This window comes from Pezoporus wallicus, unplaced genomic scaffold, assembly GCF_028554395.1.
Source record: "Pezoporus wallicus isolate ANWC-B61680 ecotype Strahan unplaced genomic scaffold, APGP_CSIRO_Pwel_v1 contig_6484, whole genome shotgun sequence".
NCBI classification, from domain to species: domain Eukaryota; kingdom Metazoa; phylum Chordata; class Aves; order Psittaciformes; family Psittacidae; genus Pezoporus; species Pezoporus wallicus.
The window spans coordinates 1,181,014-1,195,959 of record NW_026638903.1 but is presented as its reverse complement, the minus strand read 5'-3'; the positions used below and the strand labels follow the sequence as shown (position 1 = coordinate 1,195,959).

Here is a 14,946-nt window from a genome sequence, read left to right as displayed (position 1 = left end):
CACAGACTCTGGGGAATTTCACTTGATGGGTTTAGTGTGCTTTTCTGGAACGCTTTACTCTGATCACCACTGTGCCAGAGACTTGAAGGTGCCAGCCACAGTCCTCATATACTGAATGATTGTGTACACATCAGAAGGCAAGGCCTGAGAAGGCTGGATGACCAGGATTTGGAATTTAACACCCAAAATTCTACTAGTGATCAGCACTGGCAGCATCAAGCTGAGTCTGTGTAGGTAACTACTGTTAGATGACATATTTGTGCTTTTCCATTGTTTTTGGCTTAACTTCTATAGATCTTAAGGCAGGTGAAACTAGAAACTGCCCTTTGCTTCCAAGGGAGAATGAAGATTTGAAATTTTTACCTAGAAACTGGAACCTTTCTGCTTACCATAATCAGGAAAGAACTTAATTTGCCACCTATGCATATGCCTGGGAGAAAGAAAGATGCCTTCATAGCAAGAAGAGGGAAGAAGTCACAGATGATGAATTAAAATCTTCATGACTGAACTACTTTCTACAGGAATGTGTATTCTCATTTTCATTTTGATACTTAGCCCTGTAGAAGACATCACTGTTCTACTTTGTAATATTTTGCCAAAATAGGACTAGTGTTGTTTACAGCTATGGTGGTCTAAGGATACAAATGAGGAAAGGGAAAGGACATATCATTTATTAAGTTAGCTAATATCCTGGGAAAAAAGTTATGCTTTTGGATTTGGCATTAAGGGATGCTAAGTCCAAAAGCATCTCCATTTTATCCAACTTTACCAGTTTGTCCAAGAAAGTAGGTGTTTTCTTCCAAAATACTGCCATTAAGCTCCACTTACATTTTTTTGTGACTATATCTAGTTTTTGAGGCTCCTGCTAAACCACTGATGATTCTTCCTGCTTCTTTGGTTTCAGTCATACCTTTATACTTGCTGAACCATTTAGTTTCTATTCCATAATAAAATTATCATTTGTACCTGGCAGATATTACCTGAGAAGACGCTGCAATGCTTAGCATATGCTACCTAGCTAGTTTTAAAATGTATTTTGACAATACTGAATGGCTTGTTATAGCTTTATAGTCTGCTTTATATTAACTCATTCTGATTATTGCTGCCTTAATTTAACACTCAGGAACTTTGGCTATTTCCACCAGTACTCCAGCTAAAATTACTACCAGAATCGTTACAGTTGGTGGGGTTTTGGTTGGTTTACTTTTGGGTTTTTGTTTTGTTTTGGTTTGGTTTTTTTTTGTTTCATTTTGTTTTGTTTTTTTCCAGAACTTTTCATCATGCATGGAAATAGACATTACCTGTGGCTACCATGACAAAGTATGAAGCTTCAAAGCCATATGAAGGACATTAGGTAAAGAATTATTAATTAAACCTTGTCTTGAGTCACACAGCAAGAATCGATTCAGACATACCCCTGCAGTACACCATGATGACTTCTCTCCTTGTGAGAGAAGCCAGCTAGTGCCTGCCAGCAAGTGGAATTTTACAGCACAGGTTTTCCCCTCTCCTTTTCTTCTCCATCCAGCACCATGGAGCAGACAAACAAGGCAAACAGTTCAGATTAAAGTTCATGAGAGAGCAATCTCAAGTACAAATATTCCCTTGCCTGGGAATATTGCCCATGTCATAATCTAGATCCTTGAGATGTCTGTTTTGAAAAGAAATGGAGAATATGAAATTTAGATAACACAACTACCCGCTCATATGAAAGTAGGTAGATAACAAGTAGTTCTTAGGTGTTTTTTTTTAACCCCAGGGTCTTGCAATTGAATTGCATTGTTCTGTGGAACTGTGCACTCTTTTATTCTGTGACTTCATAGAATTTATCCATACAAACACCCCTTTCCAAGCTGTGCCTATTCTATAAAACATACATGTCATATACTATCAAGAAACTAATACTAAGGTAATCATCAGTCTACCTTTTTACAATCAAAGATACCCTCTTCTTAAGTGCATCCAGTAGAACGGCTAGGTATCTAATTAGCATGGTAAGGTCTAGGTACCAGTTTGCTTTCTCTGGGCTTAGGTCTGCCTACTGAAAGTCTTTATGCTTTTTATCAGCATGTTTCAGAAGCAAGTACGGAAGAGACAGAAAATCATGCTTAGTAGTGAATATTTTGCACATTTTATTATGCTACCAAAAGCATAAACATCTGTAAAGTTGTAGTATGTTAATATATCACTCTTGAAAGACAAACAATACAGTGGACGTTAAACCATCAGTTTTTTGTTGTAGTTTCATATGTTTTATTTTAATACTTACTATTTCTGTCTTACTCATTCCAGTCAGGGCATGGTAAGAAATCTGTTAGACACAGGAAAAACATCAAAACATCACAACGTGTTTGTGTCTCAAATCATCACACTGTGTTTGTGTATTCAACGCATATTCTTAGTGAGAGAGGATCTGGCTTTCAACATAAGTGTGCCATGTATGTATGCAAGAACATATTATAACTCGAATACATATAGTAGACATTGTCCAAGTAAGTCTCTAGTTTATTATATAAGCAATACAGAGACTGTTTTCACAAACCCATGGATTAAACAATCTGTTTTCAGTGACTGTGTCCCCTGAATACTAGAGCTTGTAGTTTAAGAACAGCCATGTGACTATAATGTTCACAAGGAGGAACAGAAAAAGCAAACCCAAGTTTACTTACACATCTTTTATTGGTCTAATTCTCTCAGGCCACCTGTTCTGTGGCTGCATAAAACCAAGCAGCTGTGAACCCAGTGAACTCCAGGAAAGTGTGTGAATCTAACATTACAGATCAGAAGCCTGGATGTGACCTAACTTCAGTTTCAGAAGTGAAACAAATGAAAACCAAAGTGGTGTTTGCATGAAATTTTTAGTGGCCTGAAAATCTGCTGTATCATGTTGCACCTAATCCGGTGCAACTGCAAACTGCTGCTGAAAAGAAGTCCCTCTCCTGCCTTTCTTTCCCTCCCAGCCAGCCCTCTGCCAGCAGCGTGGGACCTCTAGGTCCCTGGCAGAGGACCCAGTGCTCTGCCTCCCTTTGACTACCTGACTGTTTTCTGTTGAACCAACTGATTAATCCAGCTCACCTTGCAGCTGCACAATCATTAGGTCTGCTGGAGGAAAGGCAGAGGGAACACGTGGCCAGGTACGAGCAAACTGGTGGGGGACACTAGCATTTTGCCATTAAATGGGGTGGGTTTAACATGAAAATGGATGCTAAGAAAAAGCCATACTTTATTTCCCTGGTGTTTCAATAGTTTATATTAAGTACTAACATATTCCCACACTAACTAAAGTCAAAATAAAACAATGTGTCCTGATCATGGGTGCGAATCATGTTTGATAAATTTCTGAGTGTGAATGACAGAAAAAGGTGAAGATATTTTTGAGAGTGCAACAGTATGTATAAAATATTACGCAAGTGTCAAAACAGAGTGAGATTTTCCGTGCACCTCGGTTCAATCTCACAGCTTGGTTAATTGATTTGGATGCTGCTTTGAAAATCTTTTACCATTTTAAGCTAAAGACTGAACATTTGAGACTTTACACAAGTCCCTCAGCACTGACATCATTCACACATTTTTATAAACTAACCACTCGGATATCTAGGACCGAAGATCACAGTCCTGTATTCGAGAGCTGAGCGTGTCATTTAAAAGAAGAGAGAGTCCTCTAGCGGAGAATTCCGAGTTTTACTCTTAATGTAACTTTTGAAGGGATTTGACTTTTTAATTGGTTTTGCCATGCAAAAATACCCCAGCTTACAAGCACGCTCTGAAAGTACAGTCAGCGTTTTAAATCTTCCAAGTTCGTGCTCACTTTCAGCTTCTTTGACAAAGTTTTTGGCTCTTTTTACTTCCTTGTGTTTTGGATTTCTTTTGGTTTTTTTGAAATGAGATTACAGCTGTTCAGGAATGAACAAATATATACACACTTCAATAATATTTTTCTGCTACTAAAAAGAGTGTCATCTGATCAAGAAAGAGAAGGAATTACTTGCTTTATGTGACTCTCATAACAACATGATCAAATGGAGCATCTGCAAATTGCTCAAACACTCTTGCAAATAACAAATGTGCTTCCAGGAATAAGAATCAGTTACCAGCAGCAGAAAGTTAAATTGGCAATGAATATCAATCACAATGAAGCACTGGACCAGCTCTTGATGTGACACAACTTGAAGGGACACAATGTACTTTGAAAGGTCACTGATGTAATAGGATGAGACACAGTGACCTTTGTCTGGTTGCCTTATTTGCTACACAGGCAGCAATCAAGCAACTATAAACAGCCTTCAGATTTCATTCCTGACCTCTCCTGAACATTTTTCATTTAATAACGTGTCAGTGGCTCTCCCTTCCTGTTTGGACTGCACAGGGATGGAGAAAAGAGAGCTCAAGACAGATGGCAAAAGCCTGATCTGGTGATGGAAGGCTCTCTGTCTGTGAAAGCCCTCTGTGAGTTATAGGGTTCAAGAGAGAGAACTTGTGCTCATGTCAATAAAAAGAACCAAAGCAGTTCAGTTCACTTACTCCCTTATTTTGCTCTGACGTATTTCATCTTGGTCTGATATTCCTGTTACCAGTCTTCTATCTACCTTACACCTGATAGGGATTTCCTCTGCAGGAAGCAGCTTTTATTGTGCCAGATGAAATGCCAGATGAAATTGCAACTTTATCCTAAGCCTTGCAATTTCTGAAGTATTCATAGGGACCAGCTGCTAGACCATAAAATTTCAAAACAAAAAGTCAGCTTTTATTTAGAGAAAAGAGAGAAACAAAAATAAGAAATTAAAAAACAAGGCCAAGTCTCCAAATCTAGAGCATAAATTCAAAAATACAGAAGTCATTACTAAAGTGGGTTTCAGAGTTTCTAAAGCCCCACAGCACTCTTTTGAGGCCTGAGCTGTGGTTTCCAAATGTCTGAAGCTGGCAGTTCTGTGCCTGTGAAAATTTCTCATGTGGAGACTTTATTCTGCACCACTCAGTTCTGGTCACTCCTGCGTTGCAGGGCATGCAGTGAATTTGGCAGACAGCAAGATCTGTCTGTGTGTGTCTATCATGTTACTAAAGTGTCTCTCCTTATTCATTACATTCAAATGCTTTGTAAGTGAACTAAGACTGAACTGCTGCATGGAGGATGCTTCAGGGGTTGAAGGGCACAGCTGTTAGAAATACGGAGTAGGAAGATGTAACCTTCATAGCACTCTTCCTCCCCACCTCAAATATTGAAGTACTAGGAGACAAAATCTTCAACAGTATTCCTAGGTGTCTGCTTTCCAGTATTATACCTGTGCTGTCTCTCCTTTCATTTCCTTCCAGACTAGATATTTGTAATTGCTCATCTGAGCAGAAATATCTGAAAGCCTGAAAATGGAAAAAGTAAGTGTAAAATGTTGGGGTTTTTTTCTACTAAAGAAGATTAAATAATGTCAAAGATAAAAAAATGAATTTATAAATACAATTTTCACGTGATTTTCCTTTGACTATTTCCCTAATATTTGCATTCTTTTTTATTTTTTCTCATATCCTAGCAGATGGCATCTCTGGGTGGATGTGAAAAGACATGGGACTCTCTGGCAGTAACCTCTGCTCTGTCTCATTTGCTGTCATGAAAATTCTCATTAGGGTTAAATTCATCCAATGAGAAAAAGGAAACCTGCCTTAAATTACACGAGTCTTCTCAAATTAATTTTTAGTTGGCAACAAAGCACTCTGTCATCCCCATGGCTTCTCACTAGGTTTTCAGCTCCTGAGTTTTCTCTCTATCAAGCATTTCCAAAACCACTATCTTTATTCTAGCAGACCTCATCTCCCCATTCAAAGTAGGAATAAGAGCAATTCGTCATTGCCCCATCATTAGCTTCATATACTCAGCTTATGCCCAACTTAATACTTCATTAGGAGTGGAAGGTGCACCTAACTAATGTAGGTAGAGAGGAAAAGAATCTCAAATGCTTTAAATACGTTTTAGAAAATGAACCTTAAATTTTTGGAAGCCTAGTGAAGAATAATTGTGCCATGCTTCTCAGAGATTTTGAGAGCTTTTCCCATGGATTCTCAGAAGACCTGACCACTAAAATGAACGTAAATTAGATTACAGTATAAAGTGAAGCCTGCTTTTGGTGCTTTGGTGCCAAAGGTTTTGACATGAGAGAGCAAGCTGTGAAACCAGCATTATCACAGAAAGCATTAGAAGCACAGCAGGCAGAGTCCTACAAAGACTACAAAAGTTTCTGGTCTCTTTTTCAGTTTCTTAATAAGGTTCTTCCCAGGTGAAGAATAACCACTACTCTAGTTTTGGCTGCTGGTGCCCTAGAAGCACAGAGGTAACCAATCCAGAAACGACTCCCTTGTGCTGTTTTCACCCACTGGATTGTTCTCACCATCATCTCCTGGAATGACAGCTTATCTACAAACACTCCTAGACTGAGGCCTAGAAAGGAAAAAAAACATTTCCAGTGTGAGGGAGAACTGTAGGACACAGCTTCAGTGGTAGATGTGCTGATGATGACACCTGTGTGACTCTCACTACTCCTACAGTAGTCCACTTTCTCCTTAAAACCAGAACAGGCTAGTATGGCCATTGCCTTCTCTAACTTAGCTTTTGCAGATCCTTTAAGTATTTGATCTAGTATCCAAGAATTAATAAAACTTTGTTTATGCCAATAAACCCATAAACTAAGAAAAAATACATGAAGCACATAAAACTTCACACATATTAATGTGATTCTTGAAACCATGTAGTGCTTTATATCACAGCATTTGCAAAAACTACAGTGATAAAGATTAGTTTATTAGTAATGCAGAATTCCTAAGTAACATGTATCACCTTTTTATTCAGATTGCCCCTTTGACCATGCTAAAGTGTCTTTTCTTGATACTTGCAGCCTATAATTATATCTGTACACAAGTTATTTTTTAGTTGGTTTTCATCTTTCTTCGCAAGACAGTTCTAGTTCAGTTGCTCAGAGTAAATGCAAAAAATATTGAATGGCTTGAAATCATGCTTTAACACTGTGCTGGGAGAACTTGCTTCTTGGGGTGCCCTATCTGCACTTCTGAGAAAGTAGAGGCTGTTCAGCCTGGAGAAGAGAAGCTGCATGGAGACCTCATAGCAGTCTTCCAGTATGTGCAGAGGACCTACAAGAATGCTGAAGAGGGCCTCTTCATCAGGGGCTGTAGTGCCAGGAGAAAGGATAACAGGCACAAAATTAAACAGGGGAAGTCCAGATTAGATATAAGAAGTTCTTTAGTGTGAGGGGGGTGAGGCACTGGAACAGGTTGCCCAAAGAAGCAATAAATGCTTCATCCCTGGCAGTGTTCAAGGCCAAGCTGGACAGAGTCTTGGGTGACATGGTCTAGTGTGAGGTGACCCTGCCCATGGCAAGGGGTTTGAACTAGATGACCTTAAGGTCCTTTCCAACCCAAATCATTCTAGGATTCTATGATTATTCCAAACTGTTGTAGGTAGAACTGGGACTAACAGGGAAGATCTTCCCATGCCAAGTCTAATGGTCTTGACTTGCAGCCCCTGCTGACAGGAACTATAAAGGTTATAGTTACAGGAAATTTCCCTCTAGCTTTTAAGAGGAAGATGCACAAGGAGTTTTTTTTGCAAAGTAGACAGTTAAATCTGTCTGGCCTGAAGCATCAGGTCACTGTTAATCATGCTGACCCGCTTCCTGTTATTCTTGCTCTTGTTAGGCTGACTGTTCATAAATGTGTATTTTTATTTTTATTTTTTTAATACTAAGAACGGGGAAAGAAATGCTTTTTTGTGTGTGTGTTTTCTCATTAAACTGAATTTCGGTCTTCTTATACAACAGGCTCCTGACACAGTACAGTGGTCATATTAACAAATAATGCAGTTTGGCCAAGATGAATTATATACACGAGAAAAAATTTTGTGCATTAGATGATTCTGAAAGATTATCAGATCATAATGCATATCAACCACTGGCACTATGTAAAGGAGTGTCTTATGAATGGTTTCTGAAGATGCATCATCAATAGTTCATTTACTCTATCATTTTGTAAAGAAACCAGAATCTCGATGTTCAAAGATCATTTACATCACAAATGAAGCAAACCCAAAGTGCAGTGTTTGGCAACAAACAAGGAAATGTGCTCAGTCCCCATCATCTGTCCGTCTTCCTGCTCCCCCCCAGTAGACAAAAATCAAACTTCTGCACTAGGCGTGATTGATTTAATCACCTTCTTTTCTGTCTTCTTTTTTCCTTTAGTTATAGGGATGTGGAAAACGTCAATGGCATAAGTGCTTCGGGCAAACTATAAATGAGTTCATTTTAGATAAACTAAACCAAAACAAAAAAAAAAAAAGACGCCAAAACACTTAAAGAAATGCATAGGTAAGGAATCTGGGCTTGAAACGTGTCACTGCAAAATGTCATCTGTCTTGAAGGTTATGAGATAGAAACTACAGGAGGTAAGGTTTCACAAACCAAATAATCTCAGCTGCTCCCTTATGCAGTGCAGGTTCAAAGTAACCAGTAACCAGTTCAAAGGTGGCTCAGTATTTTTGTATAAGTAACTCCGTTTCTTTTCCAGCTAGAGGAGTGTTCCTGCTTCTGGGCACTGAAGCAATCTCAGCAAGGGCACAGATATTGAGAACTGTGTTAAAGTAACCTCAAATGATTTAACGTCTGTACTGTAAGAGAAGTTAATTTATCATATAAGAATGAATTCAGAAAAGAACTTCTTATTTCTGATAATAAAATATCTTGCTAGAAACCTAGTTTAGTTTTTTCATGCAGGCAGCAATTTTTATTAATCTCTACCATTTGACTGACACATATTTCAATTTTCAGATGATTTTTCTACAGTGCTGGAACAGTATATTAGCTGAAAAATACACTCTGGAATGTGAGTGTAAAGTATGCATCCATTATGCAGCAGCATCAAGGCAGAATCAGACTGCACTTTGAGACAAGATATAGTATCTGTCGCTTCTGTGAATGAGCCTTGATTAAATTCCCTACAGGGACAAAGGTTCAAAAGTTCCTGGTTTAATAAAACATATGGCAGAAAATGTGGGAAACAGTCAAGTAGGTGAAGCTTTAGCATGGTAAACGGATCTATTTACCAAGTATATGCATTTTCTCTGTACACAGCTATTCCTTGTCAAAATACTTTTTTCTTAAATAACTCAGTGTTTGCACTATTCATACAACGTGTGTGAAACATCCCACAGTGACTACAGGTATAGCTCTGTGTACACTTTGAAAGAGGAACAGAAATTCCAAGAAAAAATACTGTGAGACACTCTGGGGTCTTTAATTAAAATATATGGAAAAATATATAACCTATATATTATTAATTTTCTATTCAGTTCAACAATTTAGAACTGTACTTACATTTTTTAGCCTTAGAAGAGTCTATCCTCTCTTAAATATTTCATAGATAAAGTTTGGAAGAAAAGCTGAACAACTGGTAGCTTGCGAAGATGATGGGAGGCAATTATCAGATTTCAGCCTGTGTTTTTTTGTATGAGCATTTAATAGTGTAGAGCAGATTAAAAAAAAACAGTTGGTCCTGGAATATATGAAAAATATTAAGTATGACCTACTGCTCAGATACAGTACTGACAATTCTCATGCTGCAATACCTGGATGCATAAACTGAAGGAAGTGACAGAGGTCTGGGTTTTCAACCATGTTACTGTTTTAACTGCAGCCAATTGTAGTGCATGCTGTTGTGCTTTTCCTGATTTTCCCACACTGAAGACTCAAATTGTTTGGTAATGCCTTCAAAGAAAAAAGTAATTTTTATACAACTGTTTTGATAAATAGCACTACAAGTTATGCACAGGTCTCATGGACTGCTTTTTAAACATGTTCATGTATCTAAATTTAGAGTAAAGTGGTTCAAGCAAAGAAAAAAGATTGCTCATTCTTGCCAAGTGACAAAAAAAACCAAACTAACAAAAAACCCACCAAAAAACAAATAAACAAACAAAAAAAACCAACAAAATAAACCCAAAACAGAACAACAACCAAACATGAACCTTCCACAGGCTTGTCTTGAGACAGAATGACAACAAACACAAGAGCTGAGTGGATGATCTCATACGCCTTTTTAAAGTACACTTTCACACTTCTTTTTCCTTTCCAGGAGTATCAGAGTACAACTTTGAAGAAAATTATAAAACCAGCTGATGCATCTCCCACAGAAGAGTTTAACTGCTTGTCATCTCCACTGTGAATACTGTCAGGATGCTGCCAGCACTAACCACTCTTAATTGTCCTGACCAGCCTTACCTGGTACCCCCTCCCTGAACTCCCCTGCCCCAGTTCTCTGACAGGGCTTCCCAGATGGACTCAGGTTCACACTGCTGCCTTGTCTTCAACTGCATCTTCAGCTTTGTCTCCTGTCTTATCTCCTGCTGCCCTGGATGGAGCTAGCCCTGGCTCACCCTATCTCATCTCTTGTGTCTGGGGCTGCTGAACAGACACTGTTACCAGACCCTGGCTGTGCTGGCCCTGCTACATGCAACACTGCACCCTGGTTGGCGAGGGCATTGCCTGTGCTGGAGTCACCCCTGGCTCCTGGCTCATCCTTCCTTGGGGAGCAGCCCCACTGTCACTCTTCCCTGACAAACAGGACAAAAGTTTATTGAAATTGCAGCAAGACAAATTTAGGATAACCATAAGGAAATCTTCCCAACTGTAACCTGTTCTTAAAGACCATTCCAGTCCTGATTTCCATGAACCTGTGAGATGCCTGCAACAGCCAGTGACTGAAGTTAAACTCAATGTTTATGAAGCTTTTTATTTTTTTTTTCTCCTGTGTGGCTCCAGGGTATATTTGCATGGTTCTTCACTCTTACAACTGACACTTCCTCTTCAACACTCAGTAGAATTGCTTTGTGACAGACCTGTAACTGATCTTACAATAAAATTTCAGTTAGATGTCAACTTTGACACCAGTGGTGGTTCCACTAATAAAGTAGCTTCCCTTTAGCTCTTCTCATGCAGAAGAACAACTGGATCTGCAGACAATCCTGATGCTACTACGTATATCTTGAATCTTTTCTATCTGCCAGTAAGGTATATTCTGACCATCTTCAGGAAAAGGAGACCAGATAAGCCCATGTGGGATTCCTAAAATATCTGTAACATCCCAGAGTAACAGGTTTTGCAATTTTGCAAAATACCACTGCCAGCTTTCCTCTACATTTTGTATGAGGCATAAATAAATTCTTTTGATATTGAGATGCCCAGCTGGGGTGTCTCAGGCCTCAGCTTGTGTGACACAGCACCATGGCATCAACATGATGGCTGCCTCTGGATAAACATGTTAATTTAATATAATCATGAGCATAAACTGCAAAATAAATGAGTTAGCTTTGTATCTGCAATGGAAATCAACTAGGGTACACGAGAGCTTTTGCTTTGATGTTTTAACATATTTGTGTAATAGCTGTTTTGATGTTTGCCTGAGACATGCCTCCAGATTCTTCCTGTCATGTATTAGGAAGGTGAATGCAAAGTGTAACAGCTGCCTCTTTCTTTCTCCTCCTTCACTTGACTGTTAAGTCTTTCATCATGTATTAGCACAAGGAAAGTGACCTGAAAGATATATTACTTCAACTAAAGAAGTCATGTAAAAGCAATATGATGGAGTATGAGATAAAAGACTACAGGTATGGACAGAGGAACTATTCTAGTTACAGCCAAGCTGAATCAACATTTTATTGACACCATTTTCCCACAAACACAGAGTTGTTCATTCTCACCTTTATCTGCTCCCTCTGTTGAGGTCCCAGCCACTGGGTTTGGGTTTTGTCTCGTTTCATTTTTATTAGATTGAGTTATGTAGGCTCTGAAACAGTTCTGAGAATTGACCCAACTTTATAAGAAAAGGTTTTTTTCAGGCTGGCTCAAATCTATCGATCAGAGATCAACCAGGCAAACAATTAAATGAATAGTACTGAGAAATGAAATCTCTACTGAGCTTGTGGTGTGGGTGGAAGAAGAGGATGAGCTGATAAAACATTGCCCTGAACCTGCTGCCGGCAGCACAGCTCATGTCACCATTCCATATGGTAAAAAGCATCAGCTAAAATACAGAAATGAGATGGAGATTACATTTATGGCACTCTTATTAGGCGTCATTGCCAAATGACTGAAAGGACTGATTAAATCAGTTTTAGGGCACCATAAAAAAATGCAAGCTCTTCTATCAATGTGGGGTTTTCTCCCAAGCAGGAAGTTGAATCTGACTATTGTTAAATGAAGATTTTTATGAATTTGCTTTAGATATTTATCATCAGGCATTTTTTAGCTCCTGGTTTAGCCCCTCTACTGTATAGTCACATGGTTTCATACTTGTCAAGAAAAATCCTTCTCATTTAAAAAAATATCTGAAGAACTAACCCATTATTAGGGCTCTATGCTCTTCATCCTACTGCCTGCCTTCCATGCCTTGTTTGATCATTTTTTCTGTAGCATTCATAAATAATTGAAACTGTTGGTGATTTTCCTTAACTTACGACATATATCAAAGAGCTTAAGAGAATGGCAGAGATAAAGTAGCATAGTATAGCTTCTTATCTAAAGGAGAAATAAAAAAATCCAGTTTCTAGGACAAATTTTTCATTTTTATTACCTACTTCTTTTGCCTGCCTTCCTTCCTGTGTTTTTTGGTTCTTTTTAACCAGTACCCAGGCTAGGTCGCTCCTGCTTATAAGCAAGACAACACTTGGAATCTCCAGCAAACTTTGTATTTTGACATTTGTGGAAATATAAAGTGCTGGAAGGGCTTTTTGTTAAATATCTGCCGCTAAACTGAAAGGAAGAAAGATGGGCTCTTCCTGGCAAAGCACAAATCCACAGGCTCACTTTCCATTTCACCATGTGAATACCCTGTTATTGCCCACTAGCTTCGGCACTTTTTTTTTTCCAATTTTTTTTCAGAACAATGTGTAAATATTTCTAGCCTATGTACTAAATGGTGTTGGTTCTTTCCTTAGTTGGGATTACACTAAACTAGGTCCTTTGCTGTGACTGGCTGTATGTCTGAAAATGAGGAGCAAATCTGTGTTAGTCCCAACAAGAGTTACACTGGCTGGTAAGACTCATGACACAAGTCTAGGCACCACACAACAAAGAACGTCCTGCAAGCTGTCAGTAATACTGTGACTTACAGATAAAAACTGAACTCAGGTGAAAAGCAGTATATATTGGTCAATGTGAGAAAAAGTACCTGGACTTTCTATGCCAACGCTATGGGTAAAGTTTCAGAAGAAAGGGCCCTCTTCTGAAACTAAATAGCTAATTAGAGCTAAATAGAACGAGCAATCTTTTTTTTTTTTCTGGTCAGAAAGCTAAAAATTGACCCAGTATAATTGTTCTGTAGACATACAGGCAGCCTCACTCCACTGTCCTAATACAGATATTACTCAGGAGGTGATGTGAGGGTTTTATTTTGGTTTCTCTGCACCAATGATGAGATCATTGCTGAATGCTACGTCCAATTCTGATTTCAGTGCTTCAGAAAAGATGCTGAAGAATTTGGAAAGGCCTCAGAGATGATCTCTGAGAATGACTGTGGACCTGGAAAGGTCCAAGAAGGAAACAAAAACTGTATCAGTGAGTATATGCTGAGTTGGTACAGTGACAACTTTGCTGAAGATGCATACAGAAAAATGAAACCAAAGGCTTGTTTTGTTTGTCCTTACAGGAAGAGCAGCTTACTCATTTCCCATAGCAAGCAAAAATTCAGTCTTTTTCAGTACTTCACGTTCCCTCAAACAAAAACTGTGGTTCTGTGAAGAAATAACTTGGGCGAGACCCAGAGGATCAAAGGCCAGGGCTGCACTGCAGCGTGAACAGGTGGCTCAGGGTAGCTTGTGCAGGTCATTCACCTGGTACAGCAGGACACCCAGGCTTGCCTCCGTGCTGAAGCAATACTGAGGGTGTTCTTAACACAAGCTGCCAGGGCTGCACCTGGGCACAAGTGCAGTGGGTGATCCTAGACTGTTCCAGCCACAAGAAAAGGTTTCAAGTCTGTCTTGTATTGCCCTCCTCCTCACCCTTCCTTGCCAGTAACTGGCAGTGCATGTCCCCCTTTGCTGAGCTGGCAAGAAGCTGCAGTGCTGTTGGTAGGTCATTATCCATAGCAGCCCCATGTCAAGGTGGTAGGGCATGGACTGAACTGCTGCTCTTTTTTTCCCTTCGGGTTCAGGATGTTTTCACCTGAAAAAAGATGATCAACGGTCATGTACACCCTTACGATCTCTAAAGCTGGCTGTAAATCTGGTAATCTTACTTGAAAGCCTTAAATCTGTAGTAGGAAAGTATTTCCTTCACTTCAGGAATAGGTGTATCGACTTAATGAATTAACTATAAACATATTTGACTCTCTAAGGTCTCTGACATTTCACAGAATCACAGAAGGGTTTTGGCTGGAAGAGACACTAAAGACCATCGAGTTCCAACAACCCTGCCACAGGCTGTGACACCTTTCGCCAGACCACGTTGCTTTAAACATTACGGTGGGTGACAAGTGGGTCAACCCCCCCCCAACCATATTCCTGGTTGAACCAGCAGTGACTCTCCTCTGCATACGAGTCTTAAACTGTACTGACCTGACTGGAAGCATGCAAATACCGACGCAACCAGTCACGTACTGAAGTTGTTCGCTCCACAGAAAACGGTGTCACTTGCCCGTCCTGAATCTCCCCTAAGTGCGCTTTGCTGACAATGGCCTTTTCCCATGGCCGTACCCGGGATGCCTCGTCCGGCTATGGGCGCAGGGCTCCTCAGGGAGGAAGGCGCAGCAGGACGGCGGTTTCCCTCAGCCCAGCGGGCCGGGAGCCACGTGGTCCCGTCGGCCATGCCGCTACTGTACAAGGGACAGAAGCGCAGTCGGTAACCAGCCGGCACGGCGCAGCAGCCCGCCCCTGGCGCACAGCACGGCGAGGCGGCAGGCTGG

The 14,946-nt window shown here is 39.9% G+C and overlaps 1 long non-coding RNA gene across 1 annotated transcript; it reads left to right on the top strand.

Moving 5' to 3' along the window:
* Positions 1–2,705: 2,705 nt before the first annotated feature.
* On the top strand, positions 2,706–10,425 carry LOC130601155 (uncharacterized). Its single transcript, XR_008972607.1, has 3 exons — positions 2,706–3,134; positions 8,560–8,632; positions 10,123–10,425. It is a non-coding gene; the product is annotated as an uncharacterized LOC130601155 (long non-coding RNA).
* The last annotated feature ends 4,521 nt before the right edge of the window (positions 10,426–14,946 follow it).